Source organism: Notamacropus eugenii, chromosome Y (assembly GCF_028372415.1).
Source record: "Notamacropus eugenii isolate mMacEug1 chromosome Y, mMacEug1.pri_v2, whole genome shotgun sequence".
Classification (NCBI taxonomy): domain Eukaryota; kingdom Metazoa; phylum Chordata; class Mammalia; order Diprotodontia; family Macropodidae; genus Notamacropus; species Notamacropus eugenii.
Window position 1 is genome coordinate 11,225,783 of NC_092880.1, and position 16,407 is coordinate 11,242,189.

Below are 16,407 nucleotides of genomic sequence, written 5' to 3' on the forward strand. Positions count from 1 at the left end.
GAAACAAAAAACAAGAATGGTAAGAAGCATTTTTTTTAATTGTCAGGATCTTTTCTTTTATTTAAAATAAAGTCCATACAAAAGTGCTTCAGCTTATCTGTGCTGTTAGGCCACTTGTGTGAGGCTTCAGATGGTAGATAATCCACAAAGGTTTGTCCCCTTGACTCTGGAGATTTTATTTGTATTTGGATCAGGATGTCTCCAGTTTGGGGGAAATTTACAACAATTTTTTTTCTATTTTATTAATTTATTTTTACTTCTCAACATTGATTTCCATCATATTTTGAGTTCCAAATTTTCTCCCCATCATTCACTTCCCCCCACCCCAGATGCCATGCAATCTGATTACTCCTTCCCCCAGTCTGTCCTTTCCATCACCCCCCCATCTCTTTCTCCCTTACTTTCTTGTGGGGTGTAGGGTATGTTCAGGGAAGACCAGTACCTTTGGTATGATGGCTGCCAAGCCCTTTTGGGGGCTTTTTCCACCTTTGGTGTCCACCTGTTTCACCTAACTCTCTCATGTGTCTCCAAGAAGCTGCAGCAAGCACAGCAGCCACATCCCAGTAAACTGTTTCAGCAGATGGGCCAAACCAGGTTGAGGGTAACCAAGGGTTCTCAAACCCATTGGTGAATTGGGGGGGGGGGGGGGGGGTGTATATCCCAAGCGTGTGAAGACTTCCTCTGGTGGAATGAGCAGATGAGAACAATTTGTTCTAATGACCACGAAGGCAGATGAAGCAGGTGATATGGAGCGCTTACAGCCAGGTTAGACACCAAAGACACCAAGGTCATCCACTGCATCCTGAGCCATCACCATCTGTCTTGACCCTGCCCTGCCACTGGACTATGATGACTCAGGAGGAGAGAGTAAGGCTGATGACTTTGTGCAACTCTGCCTCACTTAAATTCAATTTACCCACAAATAAAAAACATCACCCATACCTTTTCACTATTATGCCTCAAAGTCTTGTGGCAATAGGCAAGCGATGAAGCAGCAGGTGCAGATACACTGGGAGCTGTAGTCACGACCCTGCACACAGGCGGCCCAGGACATAGGGTCGTTTCTCACTGGAAGCAGCAGTGGGACTCAGCAGCCCCCTGGGTGTCTGAGCAGCCTTTTAAGGATAGTACTGCTCACCTCCTGGTGTGAGGAAGGGGGCTAGAAAAGGTGCTCTTAACATTGCCTGCTTACCCAACCCTGGCCTGATTACTGCAGTGGTTGGGGTATCCCACTATGCAATCAAAACACAAAAAAAAATGTACAAAACATCTGCAAAGATTATTCCACTCATCATGGGCACATGGATCATGTGAAAAATAATAGACAACACAAAAGCCCAAAAGACCTGAAAGAACTGCTCTTATTGCAAGAGAACTCAACACATATCACATCCAAATAGCAACCTTGAGTGAAACAAGGTTGGCAAATGAAGGCCAGCTTACTGAAGTTGGAGCTGGATACACCTTTTTCTGGAGGGGGTGCAGTGAAAGGGAGCACCATGAAGCTGGTCTGAGTTTACCAGCAAGCTGGTAAGCCTGCCAAAAGGAGTGAATGAAAGGCTCATGAAAATGCAATTGTCACTTGCAGGAAAACACCATGCCACCATCATCAGTGCCTATGCTCCCATCATGACAAACCTTGATGAAGTCAAAGAAAAATTTTTATGAAGACCTAGCGACCATTATCGTCAATGTGCCAAAAGAGGACAATCTTATAATTCTAGGTGACTTTAATGCTAGACTAGGCTCAGACTACCAGATTTGGCAGGGAGTCCTAGGGAGGAATGGAGTTGGAAACAGCAATAGCAATTGTCATTTACTGCTGAAGATTTGTGTATCACATGACCTTCTCATCACCAACACTGTGTTCTGTTTACCTAAAAGCAAAAAAACTTCATGGATGCACCCTCAAAGCAAAAACTGGCATCTAATAGATTATATGATTGTAAGGAGAAGAGATAGGCAATGTGTGAGAATTACAAAGGCAATGTGTGGTGCAGAGTGCTGGAATGATCATAGACATCCTTTCTAAGCTAAATGTTCACATTCATCAAAAGCGCTGCCCCGCCCCCCCCAGGCAAAATGACTACCAGAAGCATTAATGTCAACAAATTAGAGCTCTTCTCTGAGTATGAACAGTTTGCTGCTGACTTGGAGGGAAAGTTGAGCCCACATACAGTTGGCCACAGTGGAGTAGAAAAGGAGTGGGCAGCTTTCAGAGATTAGTGTACAGTACCGCATTTGTTCATCTGGGTCAGAACATTCACAAACACCAAGACTGGTTTGATGAAAATGATGGGGAAATTCAGAAGCTGCTAAATGAAAAATTGAACTCCAGAGGATTTACCAGCAGGATAGTTCATCCACCTCTAAGAGGGCAGCATTTAATTCCATCAAAAGCAAAGAGCAAGCAAAGCTTAGAGAGATGCAAGATTCCTAGCTCAGTAAGAAACCAGATGAAATTCAGTTTTATGCTGATAATAACAATCCAAAGCACTTTTATGATTCCCTGAAAGCACCAAAAACTTATGGTGCTTTACAACTACTCAGTGCTGTTGGAGCCACATTAACTAGTGATAAGGACATGGTCCTAGAGAGATGGGCTGAACACTTCCATAGTGTTCTCAACAGACCATCATGAATCAATGCTGAGGCCATTGACTATTTACCTCAGGTTGAAGTCAATCTCTCTTTAGCTAAACTTCCAACTGAAGAAGAGGTTTTCAGGGCCATTAGGCTCCTCTCATGTGGCAAAGCACCTGGTACTGATTCTACTCCAGCTGAGATTTACAAGGAAGGGGGACCATTGCTCATACAAAAGCTGACTGAAATTTTCCAGGTAATATGGCAAGAGGAGGTTATCCCCCAGGAGTTCAAGGATGCCTCCATTGTCCATCTCTATAAGGTAAAGGGAATAGATTGTCTTGTGACAATAACAGGGTGATCTCTCTCTTAGTCATTGCTGGCAAAATTCTTGCTAGAGTCCTCTTTAATAGGCTGATCCTTTACCTGGAAGATGGGCACATACCTGAGAGCCAGTGTGGCTTCAGAAAGGGCCTAGGAACAGTTGATATGGTGTTTGCTACCTGACAACTCCAGGAGAAATGCTAGGAGCAGAATAGAGGTCTGTACACAACGTTTGTGCATCTGACCAAGGCTTTTGACCCTGTTAGTTGTGAGGGCTTATGGAAAATTATGTCAAAATTGGGTTGCCTGGAGAAGTTCATCAGTATTGTATGTCAATTTCATGATGGCATGTTTGCCCGCGTCCTGGATAATGGACAAAGCTCTTGTGCCTTCCCAGTCACCAATGGAGTGAAACAGGGCTGTGTGCTTGCTCTCATGTTTTAGCATGATATTTTCAGCCATGTTAACAACTGTTTTCAATGAAGATGAACACGGCATCAAAGCCAACTACTGTACTGATGGTAAGTTCTTCAATTTGAAAAGGTTACAAGCCAAGACCAAAGTAGAGGGAGTGTTTGTGCATGATTTTCTGTTTGTAGATGATTGTGCACTCAATGCAACCTCTGAAGCTGAGGTGCAACAAAGTATGGATCAATTCTCTGCTGCCTGTGGTAATTTTGGCCTAATAATTAACACCAAAAAAACACAAGTGCTCCATCAGCCACTGCCACACATCCATATGTGGAACCATTGGTTACAACAAATGGAGAAGTTTTGAATGCTGTGGATAAGTTCACTTACCTTGGTAGCGTACATTCCAGGGAGCTAGCTCAGTATTTGGGAGGCTCCAAAGAAAAGTTTGGGAGAGAAGAGGTATTAGACTGACTACCAAACTGAAGGACTACAGAGCTGTTGTGCTGACCTCATTGTTATATGCTTGTGAAACATGGAGAGTCTACCAGTGACATGTCAGGAAACTGAATTGTTTCCATTTGAATTGTGTTTGGGACATTTTGAGGATCACCTGGCATGATAAAGTACCAGACACTGAACTCCTTGCTAGAGTTCAACTGCCAAGTATTCAAACTACGCTTCAGAGAGCACAACTCTGATGGGCTGGACACGTTGTTTGAATGCAAAATGTATGCTTGCCAAAAAGACTTTTATGAAGAACTTGCATGGGGCAGGCAATCACATCATGGCCAAAAGAAATGATACAAGGACTCTCTCAAGGTCTCTCTCAACTGTGCAACATGGGAGACACTGGCACAGGACTGCTCAGCATGGCATGCCCACATAAGAAAAGGTTTTGTGTTCTTTGAGCAAAGCAGAACTGAGACAGCACAAAGTAAACACAGGATGCACAAATTTGGGATATCCATCCCAAATATGCAAACGGACTATCTGTGCCCAACCTGTGGTAGAGCATTCCGAGCTTGTATTGGTCTGATTAGCTACAGCCGCACACACTGAAATTTCACTTTACAGTGGTGATGTCATTTTGGTCCTATTCGAAGATGAAGGAAAACAACCAATCAAACAATTTTCTTGTAGGGCAAGATAGATTTTTATACCCCATTGCCTTATATCTTATTTTCTGGTTGCATGTTAAAACAATTTTTAACATTTGTTTTTAAAATTTTGAGTCCCAAATTCTCTCCCTTTTTCCTCCCCACCCACTCTCATTGAGAAGGCAAGCAACTTAATATAGATTATATATGTGTAGTTATGCAAAACACTTCCATAATAGTCATATTGTGAAAGACTAACTATATTTCCCTCCATCCTATCCCAACGCCACTTATTCTATTTTCACCTTTGACCCTGTCCCTTTTCAAATGTGTTTGCTTCTGACCACCTCCTCCTCCAATCTTCCGTCCCTTATATCATCCCCAGCCTTTACTTCTTTCCACCTTACAGTCCTGTAGGATAAGATACCCAATTGAGTGTATATGTTATAACCTCCTTAAGCCAAATCTGATTAGAGTAAGGCCCATTCATTCCCTCTTCCCTCACTCCTCCCTGCTCTTACCCTCCATTGTGAAACCTTTTTCTTCCCTCTTTTATGTGAGATAGTTTACTCCATTTTTGTCTCTCCATTTCTTCTTCTTCTAATATATTCCTCTCATCCTTTAATTTTATTTTTTATATATCATTCCTTCATATTCAATTCACCCTCTTGTATCTATTTATCTATCTATCTATCTATCTATCTATCTATCTATCTATCTATCTATCTATCTATCTATCTATCTATTTCCTCCAACTACCCTAATACTGCAAAAGGTCTCATGAGTTACAAATATCATCTTTTCAAGTAGGAATGCAATTAGTTCAACTTTACTAAGTCCTTTATGATTTCTCTTTCCTATAAACCTTTTCATGCTTCTCTTGTTTCTTGTATTTGAAACTCATATTTTCTATTAAGTTCTGGTCTTTCATCAAGAATGTTTAAAGTCATCTATTTCATTGAATATTCACTTTTTTCCCAGAAGGATTATACTCAGTTTTGCTGGGTAGGTGATTCCTCTGCCCTCTGGAATATCATATTCTAGCGCCTTCTATCACTTAATGTTGAAGCTGCCAGATTTTGTGTTATCTTAATTGTATTTTCACAACGCTCAAATTGTTTCTTTCAGGCTGCTTGAAATATTTTTCTCCTTGAACTGGGAACTCTGGAATTTGACTAAAATATTCTTCTGAATTTTCCTTTTGGGATCTCTTCCAAGAGGTGATTGGAGGATTGTTACAATTTCTCTTTTACTCTCTCATTCTTGAATATCAGGGCAGTTTTCCTTGATAATTTCTTGAAAGATGATGTCTGGCTCTTTTTATGATCTTGACTTTCAGACAATTTAATAGTTTTCAAATTTTCCCTCTTGGGTCTATTTTCTAGGTCAGTGGTTTTTCAATGAGATATTTCACATCGTCTTACGTTGTTTCATTCTTTTGGTTCTGTTTTATAATTTCTTGATTTTTCATGAAGTCATTAGCTACCATCAGCTCCATTCTAATTTTTAAAGAACTATTGTCTTCAGTGAGATTTTGGACCTCCTTTTCTCTTTGGGCAATTCTGCTTCTTATGACATCCTTCTCATTCTTGACTTTTTGAACCTCTTTTGCCATTTGGGTTAGTCTATTTTGTAAAAGGTTATTTCCTTCAGTACTTTTGGAGATCTCCTTCAGCAAGCTATTGATGCATTTTTTCATTATTTTCTTGCATCATGTTATTTCACTTCCCAATTTTTCCTCCACTTCTCTTTCTTGATTTTCAAAATTGTTTTTGAGGACTTCTATGGCTTGTGGTCAATTCATAATTTTCTTTTTTATTATTTTATTTGTTTTCAGAGTTCTACAATCACTTCCATATGCTAGATTTTTTTCCCCTCCATTCCCCTCCTCCCCCCTCCCTCCCAGAGATGGCATACAATTTTATATAGGTTCTACACATACATTCCTATTAAATACATTTTCACCTGAGTCATGTTGCATAGAAGAATTAAAATGAATGGGAGAAAGCATAAAACAAACCAAAACATAATATAAAATAAAATTACCTGCTACATTCTGCAGTTGAATTCCATAGTTCTTTCTCCGGATGTGGAAGGCATTTTGCCTTAAGAGACCATTAGGAATTTTGTAAGTCCTTGCATTGCAATGAAGTTCAAAGCCTGCCAGAAAAAATCTTCATACACTGTGGTTGCTGCTGTGTACAGTTCTCCTGGTTCTGCTCCTTTTGCTCAGCATCAGTTCATGTAAGTCTTTCCAGGCCTCTCTGAAGTTCTCATGTTCATCAAAGAGTGCTACTATAAATATTATTGTATATGTGAGACCCTTTCCCATTTTTATGATCTCTTGGGGATACAGTCCTAGAATTAGTGTTCCAACTCTCTCACATCTTCTCCAACATTTATCTTCATCCTGTTTTGTCATGTTAGCCAATCTGATAGGTGTGATGTGGTATCTCAGAGTTGTTTTGATTTGCATCTCTCTAATCAAGAGTGATTTAGAGCATTTTTCAGTTGTTTTTCTAATTAGATATTTCACATTGTCTGCTATTTTTCTTTCCTTTGTTTTTGTTTTATAATTTCTTGATTTTTTCATAATGTCATTATCTTCCTTCTGCTCCATACTAGTTTTTAAGGAATTATTTTCTTCAGTGAGCTTTTGGACCTCCTTTTCAATCTGGCTGATTCTACTTTTTAAGGCATTCTTCTCCTCATTGACTTTTTGGATCTCTTCTGCCATTTGTGTTAGTCTATTTTTAATGTGCTATTTTCTTCAGCATTTTTAGATCCCCTTTAGCAAGCAGCTGTTTTTCATGATTTTCTTGCATAGCTCTCATCTCTCTTCCCAATTTTTCCTCTATTTCTCTTACTTGATTCTCAAGCTTTTTTAGCTCTTCCATGACCTAACACCAATTCATATATTTCTTGGAGGCTCTGGATGTAGAAGCTTTGACTTTGTTTTCTTCTGTTTCTATTTTTTGATCTTCATTGTCACCTAAGTATGATTTTATAGTCTGATTCTTTTTCCAGTTTTTGCTCATTTCCCCAGCCATTTATTTGGCTTTTGGGCTCTGTCAAGGTAATTCTCTGCTTTCAGTAGGAGTGAGGAGTGTACTGTCAGCCACTAGATTCCCCCCACAATCTGGAGGCCTAAAGCTCCAGAAACAACTGCTGCCACTGCCCCTGGTGCTGCTGCTGCATCAGGCTCCTCCACCTGCTCTGTGCCCTGGAGCTGGGGCCAGACCACTCTATTCTTTCACAGAGGTCCCACAGTTTTTTTTTTTCCACTGACCTTCCAATTTGTCCTCTGTGTTTTGGGGTTATGAAGTTTGGAAACAGCCACTGGTGCCAGAGATTCAGTCCGCTGGATGCCTGCTCAGGTCTGATCTCACAGGCACAGCCCATACTCTCTGCTTCCATTGTGGTGCAATAGATGCTTCCCATTAACCTTGCAGGCTGTCTTGGGCTGGAGATTTGTTTCACTCCATTATTCTATGGGTTATGCAGTTTCAGAATTTTTTAAGAATCATATTTACAGGCATTTGCCTGGGTTTGAGTGTAGAGCTCTGGCAAGTCTCAGCTTCTACTCTGCCCTCTCCTTCCTTATGAACATAATCGTCCCAGTGACCCAGGCTCACATCCTAGGTGTCTTCTTTTATTCCCTCAATCTAATCAGTTTTTGGTTCCCACAGTTTACATATTTCTAATATCTATTTCTTACAGTCCTTCTTTCTTCTCATTCTCCCAAAGATATCTGGAAGCATAATCAATAGACAGTGGGCCTGGAGTCAGGAAGACATAAGTTCAAATTTGACCTCAGACATTTAATAACTATGACTCTTGGAAAATCAGTCTCTGTGTACTCCAGTCTCCTCATTTGTAAAATGAGGGTAATAATACCTGACTTTTAAGACTGTTGTGAGAATAAAATGAGACAGTACTCGTAAAAGTGCTCATTGTAGTACCAGGAACACTGTATTGTTTTTTAAATATATTTCACAATTTTTTTTATTATTTCATTTGTTTTCGGTGTTCTACAATCACTTTCATACAATTTAAATTTCTTCCCCTCTCTCCCTCTCCCCTCCCTCCTGGAGACAGCATATAATTTTATATAGGCTCAACACATACATTCCTATTAAACACATTTTCATCTTAGTCATGCTGCATAGAAGAATTAAAATGAATGGGAGAAATCATAAAACAAACCAAAACATAATACAAAAGGAAATAATCTGCTACATTCTGTGATCAAATTGCTTAGTTCTTCTCTGGATGTGGAAGCCATTTTCCCTTGAGACTACTGGAAATTTTTTTAAGTCCTTGCATTGAAATGAAGTACTAAGTCAACCAGAAAAAATCCTCACACACTCTGGTTGTTGCTGTGTACAAAGTTCCCCTGGTTCTGCTCCTTTTACTCAGCATCTGTTTATGTAAGTCTTTCCATGCCTCTCTGAAGTCCTCATGTTCATCAATTCTTACAGCACAATAGTAGTCCATTACATTCATATACCACAATTTATTCAGCCATTTCCCAAATGATGGGCATCCCCTTGATTTCCAGTTTTTGGCCACCAGAAAGAGTGCTGCTATAAATATTTTCGTATATATGGGACCCTTTCCCATTTTTATGATCTCTTGGGGATATAGTCCTAGAAGCAGTATTGCTGGGTCAAAGAGTATGCACATTTTTGTAGCCCTTTGGGTATAGTTCCAAATTGCTCTCCAGAATGGTTGGATCAGCTCACAGTTCCACCAACAAGGCATTAGTGTTCCAACTCTCCCACATCTTATCCAACATGTATCATCATCCTGTTTTGTCACGTTAGCCAGTCTGATAGGTGTGATGTGTTATCTCAGAGTTCTTTTGATGTGCACCTCTCTAATTAAGAGTGATTTAGAGCATTTTTTCATATGAATACAGATAGCTTTAATTTCTTCCTATGAAAACTACCTGTTCATATCCCTTGACCATTTATCAATTAGGGAATGACTTGTATTCTTGTACATTTGACTCAGTTCACTGTATATTTTAGAAATGAGGCCTTTATCACAGAGAGTAGTTGCAAAAATTTTTTCCCAGTTTTCTGCTTCCCTCCTAATCTTGGTTGAATTGGATTTGCTTGTGCAAAAACTTTTCAATTTAATGTAATCAAAATTATCCATTTTGCACTTCATAATATTTTCTATCTCTTCTTTAGTTAAAAATTCTTCCCTTCTCCATAAATAAGATAAATACACTATTCCTCGTTCCACTAAGTTGCTTATAGTATCAATCTTTATACCTAGATCATGTCGCATTTGGAATTTATTCTCGTGTATGGTATCAGGCATTTGTCTATAACTTGTTTCCACTGCACCATTATCCAGTTCTCTTAGGAATTTTTGTCAAACAGTGAGTTCTTATCCCAAAAACTGGGCTGCTTGGGTTTACCAGACAGTAGATTGCTATATTAATTGACTACTGTGTCTTGGGTACCTAACCTATTCCACTTGTCTTCCCTTCTGTTTCTCAGCCAGTACCAAGTGGTTTTGATAATTGCTACTTTATAATAAAATTTGAGATCTGGTAGAGTTATACCACCTTCCCTAGCATTTCTTTTCATTAGTTCCCTTGATATCCTGGCCCTTTTGTTCTTCCAGATGAATTTCATTGTTATTTTTTCTAGCTCTACAAAATAATTATCTGATAGTTTGATTGGTATGGCACTGAATAAGTAAATTAATTTAGGGAGAATTGTCATTTTTATCATATTGGCTTGGCCCACCCACGAACAACTGATGTTTTTCCACTTACTTAGATCTGACTTTATTGGTGCAAAAATTGTTTTGTAGTTTTGGTCATATAGTTCTGGGATTGTTTCGGCAGGTAGACCCCCCAAATATTTGATAGTGTCTACTGCAGCTTTAAATGAGATTTCTCTTTCTGTCTCTTGCTATTGGACTTTGTTACTAACATATAGAAATGCAGAAGATTTGTGTAGGTTTATTTTGTAACCTGCAACTTTGCCAAACTTGTTTATTTTTTCACGTAGTTTCTCCATCATTCTTTGAATTTTCTAAGTATATTATATCATCTGCAGAGAGTGATAACTTAGCTCCTTCTTTGCCTATTCTAATTCCTTAAACTTCTTTTTCTTCTCTTATTACTACAGCTAACATTTCTAGTGCTACATTGAATAATAGTGGTGATAATGAACAACCTTCTTTCACCTCTGATCTTACTGGAAATGCATCTAACTTATCCACATTGGACATAATGCATGTTGAAGATTTTAGGTAGATACTGCTTTTTATTTTATGGAAAGTTCTATTTATTCCTATGTTCTCCAGTGTTTTAAATAGGAATGGGTGTTGTATTTTGTCAAAAGCTTTTTCTGCATCTATTGAGATAACCATGTGGTTTCTGTTAGTTTTGTTTTTGATATGATAGTTTTCCTAATATTGAACCAGCCCTGCATTCCTGGTATAAATCCTACCTGATCATAATGTATTATTCTCATGATAAGTGACTGTATTCTTTTTGCTAAAATCTTATTTAAATTTTTTTCATCTATATTCTTTAGAGAAATTGGTCTATAATTTTCTTTCTCTGTTTTGGCTCTTTCTGGTTAAAGTATCAAAATGATTATTTGTATCATAAAAGGAATTTGGGAGGACTCCTTCCCCAATTTTCCCAAATAGTCTATATAGTACTGAAATTAACTATTCCTTAAATACTTGATAGATTTCACTTGTGAATCCATCAGGACCTGGAGATTTTTTTTCCTAAGGAGTTCATTGATGGCCTGTTCAATTTCTTTTTCTGAGATGGAGTTATTGAAGTATTCAACTTTCTCTTCTGTTAATCTGGACAATTTATGTCTTTTAAAATAATCATACATCTCATTTAGACTGTCGAAATTATGGGCATACAGGTGGGCAAAGTAATGTCTTATTATTGTTTTAATTTCCTCCTCATTGGTGGGGAGTTTGCCCTTTTCATTTTTGATATTGATAATTTGGTTTTCTTCTTTCCTTGTTTTAACCAAATTGACCAAAGGTTTATCAATTTTATTGCTGTGTTCATAAAACCAACTCTTAATTTTATTTCTCAGTTCAATACTTGTCTTAATTTGAATTGTATTAATCTCTCCTTTGCTTTTCAGTAATTCTAATTTGGTATTTACTTGGGGATTTTCAATTAGTTTTTTTTCAGGCTTTTTCGGTTGCATGTCCAATTCATTGATCTCCTCTTTCTCTATTTTATTCACATAGGCATTTAAAGATATAAAACTTCCCCGAAGAACTGCTTTTGCAATATCCCATGAGATTTGGTAGGTTGTGTCATTACTGTCATTCTCTTCAATGAAGTTGTTAATTGTTTCTATAATTTGTTGTTTAACCCACTCATTCTTTAGGATTAGATTGCTCAGTTTCCAATTACTTTTTGGTTTATATTTCCATGACCTTTAATTACACACAAGTTTTATTGCATTATGATCTGAGAAGGATGCATTGACTATCTCTGCCTTTCTGCACTGGATTGTGAGGTTTTTATGGCCTAGCACATGGTCAATTGTTATATACGTGCCATGTACCGCTGAGAAAAAAGTATATTCCTTTATATCCCCACTGAATTTTCTCCAGATATCTATCATATCTAACATATCCATTGTTTTATTCACCTCCTTAACATCTTTTTTATTTTGAGGATAGATTTGTTGATTTCAGAGAGCAGGAGGTTGAGGTCCCAACCTAGTATAGTTTTGCTGTCTATTTCTTCGTGTAACTCCCTAAACTTCTCTTAGAGCTTGGATGCTTTACCACTTGGAGCATGTATGTTTATTAATGATATTGCTTCATTGTCTACGGTACCTTTTATTTTTTTTCGCACTTCAGTAGTATATTTATTGGTTCATAGGTTCATATAACAAGCCTTTTAATCATGTACTTTGATGCTGTGGCCAGAGTTGAATTCAACAGAAAAATTCTATCCACCTCCATGGCTAATTACTAAGTGGGCACAGGGATTCCCATGTTGATTGAGTTTCTACAGAATATTACAGGTCTTTCAGGTCTTTCTGGATGTCCCACAAGGTATCTGCACTCTTCTTGAGTTGAGCTACTTCATCATTTTTCAGCTTCTGGTTGATGACACTGGTCAGTCCTCTGGCATTCAAATGCATGAAAGGCTAAGGAAAACTTAATTCTCGATGCCATACATCCTCTTCACCATAGTGGATACAGGATGAATCTTGGAAAGATTTTTTAACATGGTCTCAATTAGATCAGCAATACTTAATCCAATAGCCCAGTTAGTGTATCCTTTGAGTTTGATCACCTCGTAGGCACTTTCAATCACCAGCTTATGAACCTCCTTCCAGTTTTCACTGTCACTGTCAGTTCCCATTTCTGGATTCAGGTCTTGGAGGTAAATGCCTGCCACATTCACTCCACTCCATACAGTCACACTTGAGTCTCCATGCTCTCCAAGGATCGAGCCATGGCAGCTGCTTGGATGGATGCCAAGTTTTTCAGACATAAGATAGCGGAATCTGGCAGAATCCAGATTGCATCCACTCCCAATCACCTGGGGCTTTGGCAGGCCACTCAGTTTCCAGGTGACATATGTAAGGATATCTACCGGATTGGAAACCACAATTATGATACAGTCTGGGCTATACTTTACAATCTAGGGAATAAAAAACTTGAAAACATTCACATTCCTTTGTACCAAATTGAGGCAATTCTCTCCCTCTTGCTGGTGGACTCTGGCAGTGACTACAACAATCTTGGAACCAGCAGTGACAGAGTAATCTTTATCAGCCACAATTTTAGGAGTTTGAAGAAACAAGCTCCCATGCTGTAGATCCATTATTTCTCCTTTGAGTTTGTCTTCCTAAACATCAACAAGGGCAAGTTCATCAGCAAGACTCTTTGCAAGTATGCTGATAGCACAGGCCATACCAACTTGTCCAACACCCACAACAGTAATCTTATTGTTTGGGGCTGCTGCCTCCTCTTCTGCAACTGGAACAGTTTTTCTTTAAGAGTAGCCATTTTGTTCTGCCTAAAGAGTAGGTGATTGCCTGGGATGAAGTTTGTCCCAAAGAGAGAAGAGAAGCAACTATATCTTTCTCCAGCCATGCCCTAGCTACCTATGGTGCCTTTTAGAAGGATATAGTTTCCTTTCTTATCTCTTTTGAACAGATCAATTTCTGCTTTTGCTGTATCTGAGATTAGGATTGCTACCCCTGTTTTTTTTTTTTACATCAGCTGAAGCACTAAATATTCTGCTCCAACCTTTTATCTTTACCCTGTGTGTATGCCCCTATCTCAAATGTGCTTCTTGTAAACAACATATTGTTGGGTTATGGTTTTTAATCCATTCTGCTATCCTTCTCCACTTTATGGGAGAGTTCATCGCATTCACATTCACAGTTATGAGTACTATCTGTGTCTTTCCTTCCATCTCTTTTCCCCTTGTTTATGCTTTTAGTTCTTCCTTCTCCCTTGCTCTCCACTATAGAGTTTTAATTTTTGACCATGATCTCCCTTAGTCTTCCCTTCCTTCTTTCAGTACCCCTCCTCTTTTTAATCCCCTTTTCCCTTACTAGTTCTTTCCTCCCTTTTACCCTCCCCTCCCTTTTCTTTCCCTCTTCCCCTCCTACTGCCTATAGAGCTATTTTTATTTTTATACTTAACTGAGTTTGTTGTACCCTCCTTAAACCCAATCAGATGAGAGTACCTCTCAAACAATGCTCATCTTCCTCCCCTCTTTTCCTCTACTGTAATATATTTTTGTGCCTCTTCCTGTGATGGAACTTGTTTTTTTTTTTCTGCTTACTCCCTTTCACATCTCCCATTACAATTTCTTTGAACCCTTAAATCACATTTGCTATCATCACATCATTTAATTTATACCCACTCCCTCTATCTATGTATATCCCTTTTATATTTCACAATATAAGTATACAGTTCTCAAGATTAACAAGTATCATCTTCCCCTTTTGGGATGTAAACAGTTTGCCCATATCGTGTAACAAGATTTTTCCCACATTTATCTTTTTGTGCCTATTTTGAGACCTACGTTTGAAGATCAAATTTTCTATTGAGTTCTGACCTTTTCATTAGGAAGGTCTGGAAATTCCTTATTTCACTGAATGTCCATCTCCTTGCCTGAAATATTATGCTCAACTTTGCTGGGCAATTAATCCTTGATTGTAGTCCCAGCTCCTTTGCCTTATGGAATATCGTATTCCAATTCCTTTGGTCTTTTAATGTAGAAGCTATAAGGTCCTGTGTGATCCTGACTGTAGATCTTAAATATCTGAATTGTTTCTTTCTGACTGCCTGCAGTATTTTCTCCTTCACTTGATAGTTCTGAAATTTGGCAGCGATATTCATTAGTGTTTTTAGTGTGGGGTCCCTTTTAAGAAGTGAATGGTGAATTCCTTCAATGACTGTTTTGGCCTTTGAGTCTAAGACTTCTGGGAAATTTCCTTTATGATTTCTTGGATGATATTGTCCAGGCTCTTTTCTTCATCATGGCTTTCTGGTAGACCAATAATCCTTAGATTTTCTCTCCTGGAACTATTTTCCAGGTCAGTTGTTTTTCCAATTACTTATTTTACATTTCCTTCTATCTTTTCATTCTTTAGATTTTGTTTGACTGAATCTTGGTGTCTCATAGATTCATTAGCTTCTACTTGCCCAAATCTAATTTTTATCACATTGTTTTCTTCAGTTAACTTTTGCATCTCCTTTCCATTTGTCCAATTGTTCCTTTAAAGGAGTTGTTTTCACCAGTTAGGTTTTTTACTTCCTTTTCCATTTGTCCAATTCTCCTTTTTAAGGATTTGTTCTCTAAAGTGAATTCTTTTTTCATATTTTTAAAATCATTGGCCAGTTTTTCTTCTGTTCCTCTATTTTGGGTTTGAAAACCTTCCTGAACTCTTCCAAGAAGGCTCTTTGTCCTTCACACCAGTTCATCTTCCCTTCTGAAGTTTCAGATGGAAGTACAGTCTCAATGCTGACCTCTTGGGTATTTGTGTTTTGGTCCTTGTCCCCACAGAAAAATTCTATGTTCTTTTCTTTTCTGCTTTGCTTCTTATTCATGATGATAACCCTTTTCTTGGTTTTTAAAGTAGATCTCTGCATCTGTGGCACAGGGAGCTCTGTCCCACAGTTCTTGTTCCTAAAACTTGAGACTTTGTGTGTTGTGGCCTCTGGTTCTTTCAGCTAGAAGGTAAAATGCTGCAGCTTACCTGGGGCTGAACTGGCTGGTGTTGGAAAGCAGAAGTCAGGTGAGGTCTTTTGGGGTTTCCATACAGTTACCCTGGAGCTAGCTCGTTAAATGTGGGGGAGAGATGATCTGGACACTGGCAGCTCCTTTGCTGAACTAGAGCATAGGCAAGCTCAGCTGTCTGCACTAGTTTATTCCTGTTTCCCCTGGGGTGCTGAGGCAAGTCTGGGGTCCTGGTGTTGGCAGTTGCTCACTTCACCCCCCTGGGGCTCAGTATCTTCTCCTGGTTTGTTGAGGTGGGGATATCTGGGAAAGCTCTGAACCTGTACTGGTCACCTTTGGTCACAGCAAGGGGAACCCTCCTAAGCAAATTTTCTCGAAAATCTTTTTTGGAAGTACAGATATTGCCTATTTAAATTATACCTCTTGAAATCAATAGGAGGAAGTCAATTATTTCAAGTTTCATAAGGCTGTTTTATAAAGGGCTTATTAGTATAAGGCCTAAGATAAGGCATGACATTAAGTATATAAATAATTTCTCCTAACATTTGCCCTACATATACCTGTATCTTCATAATTGCTTGCAATACTCAGGAATTGTGTTCCTCTTCAATACTTCTTGGATTATTGAAATCCTACTACTCCCTAAGACCCAGCTTACAGGTTTCATAAAGAATGAAGTTATCTCTGATTCTATCAAAAGTAATCTCTATCTGTCTCTGTCTCTGTCTCTCTCTGTCTCTCTCTCTCTCTCATGCACATCTC

At 38.6% G+C, this 16,407-nt stretch overlaps 1 long non-coding RNA gene and 1 pseudogene across 2 annotated transcripts in view; both read right to left on the reverse strand.

Moving 5' to 3' along the window:
• The window catches only part of LOC140516659 (uncharacterized), a 104,776-nt gene that overhangs the window by 46,898 nt on the left and 41,471 nt on the right, over positions 1-16,407 (reverse strand). The window lies entirely within an intron of this gene.
• Positions 8,496-13,457, reverse strand: LOC140516569 (L-lactate dehydrogenase B chain pseudogene; annotated as a pseudogene).